We start from the raw sequence: 7852 nt of genomic DNA, 5'->3' as shown, positions 1-7852 counted from the left end.
AGGGTTGTGCCAGTGGAATTCCATTGTAATCTACTCGCTCGTAGGCTCCTTTTGCTAACACTCGTTTAACAATTTAGAGACCCATCCACAAATATTGGAACTTACCTGCTCCCAATTTATCGGATTCCTGATTGTAAAGCAAGACCAGGTCACCTTATGAGAAGACACGGGGTTTGACATTTTTGTCAAATTGCGCCTTAACTCGTTTCTTATGGGCTTCATTAGCTAAGGCGGTGTCACGACGGGTTCCATCCAATTGGATTAGTTCGAAGAAACGAGCCTCTTCATCTGAAGTTCCGGGGAGAAGGTCGATTGCAAGCTTGAGAGATGAAATCTCACATTGAATTGGTAAGACGGCTTCCAAGCCATACACCAGTTGAAAGGGTGTACACCTGGTCGCATTTCTTACCGATTTTGTATACGCCTAAAAGGCTGAGTACAGGATTAGGTGCCAACTCTGTTTGTGGACTCCGATCATCCTTTGCAGCATGCGCTTTAGGACTTTGTTGATGGCCTCAACTTGTTCGTTAGCTTGCGGATAATACGGAGTAGAACTGTCATGGGACAATCCTAGTTTTGCAGCCAATTCGACCATCATGTGATTGCGAAAATGCGATCCATGATCTGTGACTATAGCCTGTGGAACACTGAACCTAGAGACTACATGATTAAAAAAGAAAAGAGTAGTCGTTTCGTTGATGTTGTTTAATGTAGGCATCGCCTCGACCCATTTTGTAAAATAGTCAAATCCGACTATGATATACCCATGCCCCCCGGCCGAGGTGGGGTTACATGTCATGAAATATATGCCCCATTTGGCGAATGGCCCAACAACAACTACTAGTTGCAAAAGTGCAGGTGGTATTTTGGTTTTGTGGTCGAAGATTTGACAAGCATGGCAACTTTTGACTGCAGTTATTCAATCTTTGAACATTGTTGGCAAAAAGTAGCCTACTCGTAAAATCTTTTGTGCCATGGCATAACCAGATTGATGCCCCCCACACGCGCCTGAATGACAATCATTCAGGACTTTTTCGGCCTCCTCATGGGTGAGGCACCTTCACAGAACTGTATCGATACCACGACGGTAAAGCGTATCACCGACGATCATGTAGTCTTTTGCTTGGTATCGAGTACGTCTTTGTTCAGAGCGAGAGGTATTAGGCCTGTATGTTTGGGTTTGGAGATAGATGATTATATCTCTATACCACAGATCGCTTGACGATATTAGAAACAAAGATTCATCCACGATTGTTGCTTTGGATGTTGAATCGTTGGACGACGATGGGAAATCGCATAATAACTCCACGAAAACTAGAGATTTCTTTGATTTGGACTTTACGAATTCCAGATCAAACTCTTGCAAAATAGCTATCCATTTTGAATATTTGTCCCCAAGTAACTGACATGACAGAATGTAAGTCATTGGATTGCAATCTAATAAGATGGCAGTTTTGTGGAAGAGGATATAGTGTCGAAACCTTTGCACTGCTTAAACAATTGCGAGAGCCAGCTTTTCAACATAGGAGTATTTTCTTCTTAGATTCCATTTTCTTCTTGAACTAAAACCATTGCGATGGTTGTATCTGTTGCAGCTAGATACAGGTTAAAGTATTTTTGATAATCAGGAGTGTACATTAATGATGCTTTTATTAGGGATTCCTTTAGAGCATCAAAGGAAGCTTGCGCAACCTGATCCCAGTTGAAGGGTACTTATTTTTTCAAAAGATGTGTATAACCTTTGGCAAGTTCGGCGTAATTTGGAATGAACCTCCTCAGAAAGTTTGCTTTCCCTTGGAGTTTCTGAATCTGAAGCAAATTTGAAGGTGGAGGCATATCGATGATTTCCTGAACCTTACATGGGTTGAGTCGAATTCCATCCTTAGAAACCACGAAGCCAAGTAAATGACCAGAACCGACACAAAACACACACTTGTGTGGATTGATTCGTATCTTGTAGTGTCGGCAACGTAGAAATATAGCTCTCAAATGCCACAGATGATTAGTCCGCTTTCACGAATGAGCCGGAAGATCGTCGAGATATGGTTGAATGATGTTCTTGATGTCATGGAAGGCATAATTCATAGCCCTCTGCAAGGTTGCCCTGTGTTCTTTAAACCGAAAGGTAATTTGGGATAGGCGAATGTGCCCCACGGACATATAAATGCAGTCTTCGACTGGTCCTGTGGGCGGATATTTATTTGATTATACCCAGAAATCCATCCATAAATGAAAATATTTCGCATCTGTCGCATTCATCAATAATCTGGTCGATGAAGGGTGTAGGGTAGTTGTCCTTTGGACAAGCTTGATTTACATCCCTGTAATCAATGCACACTCTAATCGTTCCTTGCTTTTTCATCACAGGAACAATATTCGATACCCAATCAGTTAGAGGAACCAGGTAAATGAAACCAGCATGTAAAATTTTTTCAACTTCTGCCTTGATGGCAGTGGCTTTCTTCGGGTGCACCTGCCGAAGCCATTGTCATACCGGTTTGACATTTGGATACATTTTGATTTTGTGTTCAACTATGCTCGAGTCGATGCCTCGCATTTCTTCATATGACCATGCAAAGACGTCTCTAAATTCGTGAAAGAGAGCACAATATATTTCCAGTTCTGAAGAAGAACAAGATTTGTCGACATGAATATTCTCTACAACATTAGGTTTGATCGAGATATTTATGGCGATAGTTTCTTCAATATTGGACAGGTTTTGCTCGGAGTCCACTGTATTTACAGTATTTGATAGAAAATAAAAAACTGAAGGATGATCAAGGTCGTTGGAATAATCTTCGTTGTAATCTGGAAGATGGGAACGATGGTGGTAATCTTCCCATGGTGCCTCTTCTATCATCATCGACTGAATAATTCCTTCGTCTGTAGAATGTACATGTGACCAAGGATTTGAAGAGGTGCCATATTCCTTTGACCTATCCACCCAAACACTCGATGAGCATTGATTTGGGTTTGCCGCCCAGGCTGAGAAAATTGATTGCTACAAAATCTCTATTGGGCTTGGAGGCAAAACCTGTTGATGATCCATGCTAACAAAATGTTCAGAAATCTTCTGAATGGAAGATATCATATTGCAGGTTCCTACTGTTTCCACTTCCACCAGATTACTCGGAGGTGGTAGGGAAAAAGTACCCATCAAGGTAGGGTCTTTCAGTAGGCCTACTTTGACATTTTGAAGTGAATGAGAGCTTCCATGGATCATTACAATGCTTCCTATAACTTGTGAACTGTTGGGGAGAAAGGTTTGTTGTTCAACGATTGTAATTCCTCCTTGGAAAGGAAATGAAATCTTCCTAAAGTAAGTTGATACAACAGCAGCCATGGCATAAATCCAGGGCCTTCCTAGTAAGATATTGTAATCGAGGTTTCCATCGATAACTTCGATGTCAATTTCTACTGTTTTGCCCCCCAGTTCAACTTGTAAGTTACTTAAAATCCCGTATGGGGTGTATGTTTACCCATTGAATGCTTTTAATGTCGTTGGTGATCTTGACAAGGGTGGTGATCCTAAAGTTTTCTAGCAACTCATTGACATAATGCAGGTAGATGCCCCTCATCAATAATTGTTCGATGAACAGTTTTGTTGAGGGCTTTCACTTGGATGAGGAAAGCGAGTTGAGCTGGTAACTGAGGTTCAAATCCTTTATGGTTAAAGGCCACCATATTGGAATCCACTGGGTCAATCCTACCTATTGCTGATAATAAATCTTGCTTTTGGGAGGGGCAATTTTGCAGTACTTCAAGTGTCGACATAGCGGACGGCGATTGGGCCAGATCCTCTACTATATTATAATTCTGTGCTGCTCAGGCACAAGGATTAAACGTCGATTTGTGTACTACTCCCTTTGGCGGCTTTATTGTTAGCTCAGGAATGATGGGTGGCACAACTTCGGTTGAAGTTGTTGTCGAACTACTAGGTTGATCTGCAACCTTGTTGTTCGACAGCTGTGGATTCCCGTAATCTTTATTCCTTGTCGATATCAAAGCATCGTTTTGCTATTTCGAAATGGAAAACATAAGTACTTGGGATGGGGAAGCATTGTCGCTAGCAACCAGATTGGTTTCTGGGTTTGGAAACGGATCCGTTAAGACTGCTGAGGTTTTTGAGGTCTTAAAGAACTTCTTAATCTCAGCTCTATGTGGACAATCAATCGTCCAATGGTCTTCGTCACAAATGTGACACGGTGAAGGAGGTTTCTTTTTCCCAGAAGGGTTTGCAGAAGATTTTTCAGGAGACGAATCATCATGTTTCTTCTTTTTGCTTTTCCCTTTTTTCTTACCCCCTAGTTGCTTTGGTTCTTTACCTTTGTCGATCGACACGGCATTAACCTCTGAGGCAAGAAGCTTTTCATTTGCATTTTGACCAGAAACCGTACGGGCCTTCTTAGATGTAGCTTTCGCGGTTTTTGTGCTGGTTGTGCCTATCACGCCATCGCCAGCATGAGAGTCTTTGCTTGATTTAGGAGGAGGAGGAACGAAAAACTCTAGTCTGGGAGCATCAGGAATTTTGTCATAGAGCGTACCAGACTAAGTATAAATCAAGTCTAGATATTGCGCACAAGAAATAACTTGCTCTTTAGTGACAACTCCCCCCTTAGCCACATATTCTATAATAGAAGGTAATAATGACTTAATAAACCATTCAGCTAGCAGCTGATTAGGAACATATGTTTTTACCATTCTATGACGACATCGCCACTCATGAATATGATCAGATATGTGAGTGGCTATCGTCTACTTAAAATTGGTAAGAAGCTTCGTTCCTATTTCGTACCTTATGGGTAAATGAAAATGGGTTAAAAAGGTTGTGGCAAGGGCACTGAAGTTATCGAATGAAGCTCTAGGAAATTCGATGTACCATTTTGTTGTCGGACCAATTAACGTTCACTGAAAAAGGCGAAGCCTAATTGAATCATCGTTGAGAGTGTTGGATGAACACCACAAATGAAAAGTCATCACATGATTCGACGGATCTTCACTCGAATTCCCATTGAATTTAGGAATATCTGACGGAATTTTATGAGGAATCGTCGGCCACCAAGGGGCGTAAGCAATTGGATCATTTGTTAGCCGATCCAGATTTGGCAATTCCAACATTGCGATGAAAGGCAACTGTTGGTTCAGGTTTGGTGAAGCATACCCAGGATAAGATGGGATCGCCTGAGTAGTGGGTCTTTGCATACCAACATAATGTATTTGATGCTGATAACTTTGATAAGGTTGATGGGCATAACCATTATGATATGATTGATGGTGACCGTTTTGAATATACGGTTGCCCATTACCCGCAATGCTTTGTTGCTCAGGTCCTTGGTAAGCTTGCTGGAATTGCGGTTATTGATATTTCACTAGCCATGGTTGTGAAACCATTCGTTGTTTTCCAATACTAGATGTTTGACCAAGATGAGGGATGATAGTATTCGTTTGAGCCTGAGTCACTTCAATTAAGAAGCAACTAATTGGCAATTGTGGTTGAGTCGTTGAGACAAGAGGCTGTTGTATTACGACCTGAGAGACTTGAGGTTGACATACAATAGTCAACGTTTGTACTTGCGACACCATTACAATAGTTGGTGTAGTGGGGATATTCGACACAGGTAGATTTGGTTGCATAGAATATACAATTCTTGGTTGTTGAGGCAGTATTGGCACCCAACCACTGGATGCAATTCCGACTTGACCCAAATTTTGTTGTGAACTCTCATATGGTTGTTCTCCTGGAGGGAACAATGAAAAGGCACACTGCCCCCCATATGGTGGCAATCCAGTGTTCAAAGCAAAAATTGGTCCTTGTAGACTGGACTGCCCATATTGATACTATTGTGGAGGATCAATTTGCTAAGACTCAACATAAGAAATTCTAGATATTACTCCGGACGAACAAACGGGAACAGACCACACCGTCGAAACAGCCCCTGGGTGGACTCCATCTAGTGGTTGAGAGCTAGTTTGGACAGATGGTACACCAGTGAACATTGTCAGAGTAGTGGTAGGAAGTTCTGCTAATACTGTATCGGATGACACAATCCTAGATGTCGATGATTGTTTAGACATATTGAGTCTATCCAAAAGACTTCCTAGCTATTCTATAGGAACTTTCGATGAAGGTTGACTATCTTCTGAATTAGAAGGATATAGGTGGATCCCAGTTCCAAAATGTAACAGGGTACTAGATGGAAGATCCTCCACAATTTATTTTATCGCAATTAGTCTAGGTGGAAGAGGTAGACCGTCAGGTCTGTAAAATATTTCTGGTGCCGAAGAAGGTGCACACTCTGTAGCGATAGATGTTGGAGGGTTAACACTTTTTGAATCAGTCCTAGATGGAACTGGTTCAGGAATAGACATGTTTAATGTTACAGTAGGATCAGTTCTAGTGTCCTCTTGTAACTGTGGAACCTCTTCTGTAGAGGCAGGATTACCAGAAATAGTTGGAGTAACTGGAGTCTCCGAGGATGTTGAAACACAAGTTTCGAACAAACCAGGGGACTTTGACCCAGTTAAATGAGATCGCTTGGCCCGGATGGTTTCGTTTCTGGAGTCAAAGACGGTTGACTCGTTAGTCTCCGTGAACGACAGGGTTTTGATTGACTTTCTTCCACGATTTCGGATTACTTGATTAACTCAAAATAAACAGGGGAAAATGTTATTCTGATTAAAATAAATTTTATGACACTTTGACAGAACTTGATTTTTCAATTTGTAAGGGTCGAGAAAAAGCTAAAGATGACTCTAGTCGCCTTCGATTTTTAATAAGCCTGAAGTGACAAGTGCTCAGATGGACCTTTTCTTTTAAGGAGTCTGAAAAGGAACGAAAGTGACTACTATGGAAATATAGACAGAGGGATTACCAAACCAATCGCAAAACTACAGAATACTTTTTACGGTACGACATCCAATCTTCCCGAATGTTGTGTTCAGTGCATTGCGATCGATAGGGCGATAGACACGGCTTCCTAAGGATAAAGGATGTAACCTATTGTGGTCTCCCAATATATACTCAACAATATGTGGGAGCACAAGTTTGTACTGGCACTTGTCGTCTCAAAGAGGAGGAATCATCCAACCTACGATGAAAGCGATAATTACCAGGCTTTACGACGCCGGAATACGTCTCTAGCCTAGACTTCTAAATGTTGTGCGTTAAGTTCAAAGCGTTTTTATGTTCATTGAGGTTTATTTTACAGTTGATCTTTCTTAAGAAGTTTACCTTTAAGGTTCACCACGTGATGTAGATATACAATTCCTAAATATGCAATCTAAGATGATAAACAGTCGTTTATTTTCTTTTTGCAATGAAAATCCTAGCTACCTAGGAAAGAGAAATGAAATTCTTTCAACATAGAGCAGAGAGCACATTAGATGCACTTTTCCTAAATCAACTTCAGCATGCAGTCTTAATGCAAATGCACATGCATGTATTGTTTTTCAGTTTCCTTAATGTGAAAATGACAAAAAGAAAACAAAGTATAGATCTGAACTATCTTCTTTCAAAGTGGCAGTACTAACAATTTTCTTTTCAAAAAACGAAAGTAGGGTCAAGACGACACTTTGCGATTTTGAATTTAAACTGCTTTTGACACTTGAAATACTAATGATTCAAATCAAATACAATGGCAAAAGTGTAATCGACTATCAAAAATAGAGGAAGACTCTTTTCTTTGACTGAAAACAACACTTGCGACACTTTCAAATCAGAAGACGACAGTTGGATTAAGCTACTATTTGCAGAAGAGAACTGTAAATGACGAAAAATACATAAAAAACATTCACAGTTATTTATCGATGAAGGCTGAATAATGTAAAGGAAGATGGTTTCAACATAGATGTA

Source organism: Pinus tabuliformis, chromosome 1_2 (assembly GCF_031772625.1).
Source record: "Pinus tabuliformis cultivar Carrire ecotype Pingquan chromosome 1_2, CPIR1, whole genome shotgun sequence".
NCBI classification, from domain to species: domain Eukaryota; kingdom Viridiplantae; phylum Streptophyta; class Pinopsida; order Pinales; family Pinaceae; genus Pinus; species Pinus tabuliformis.
This window is presented reverse-complemented; position numbering follows the sequence as displayed.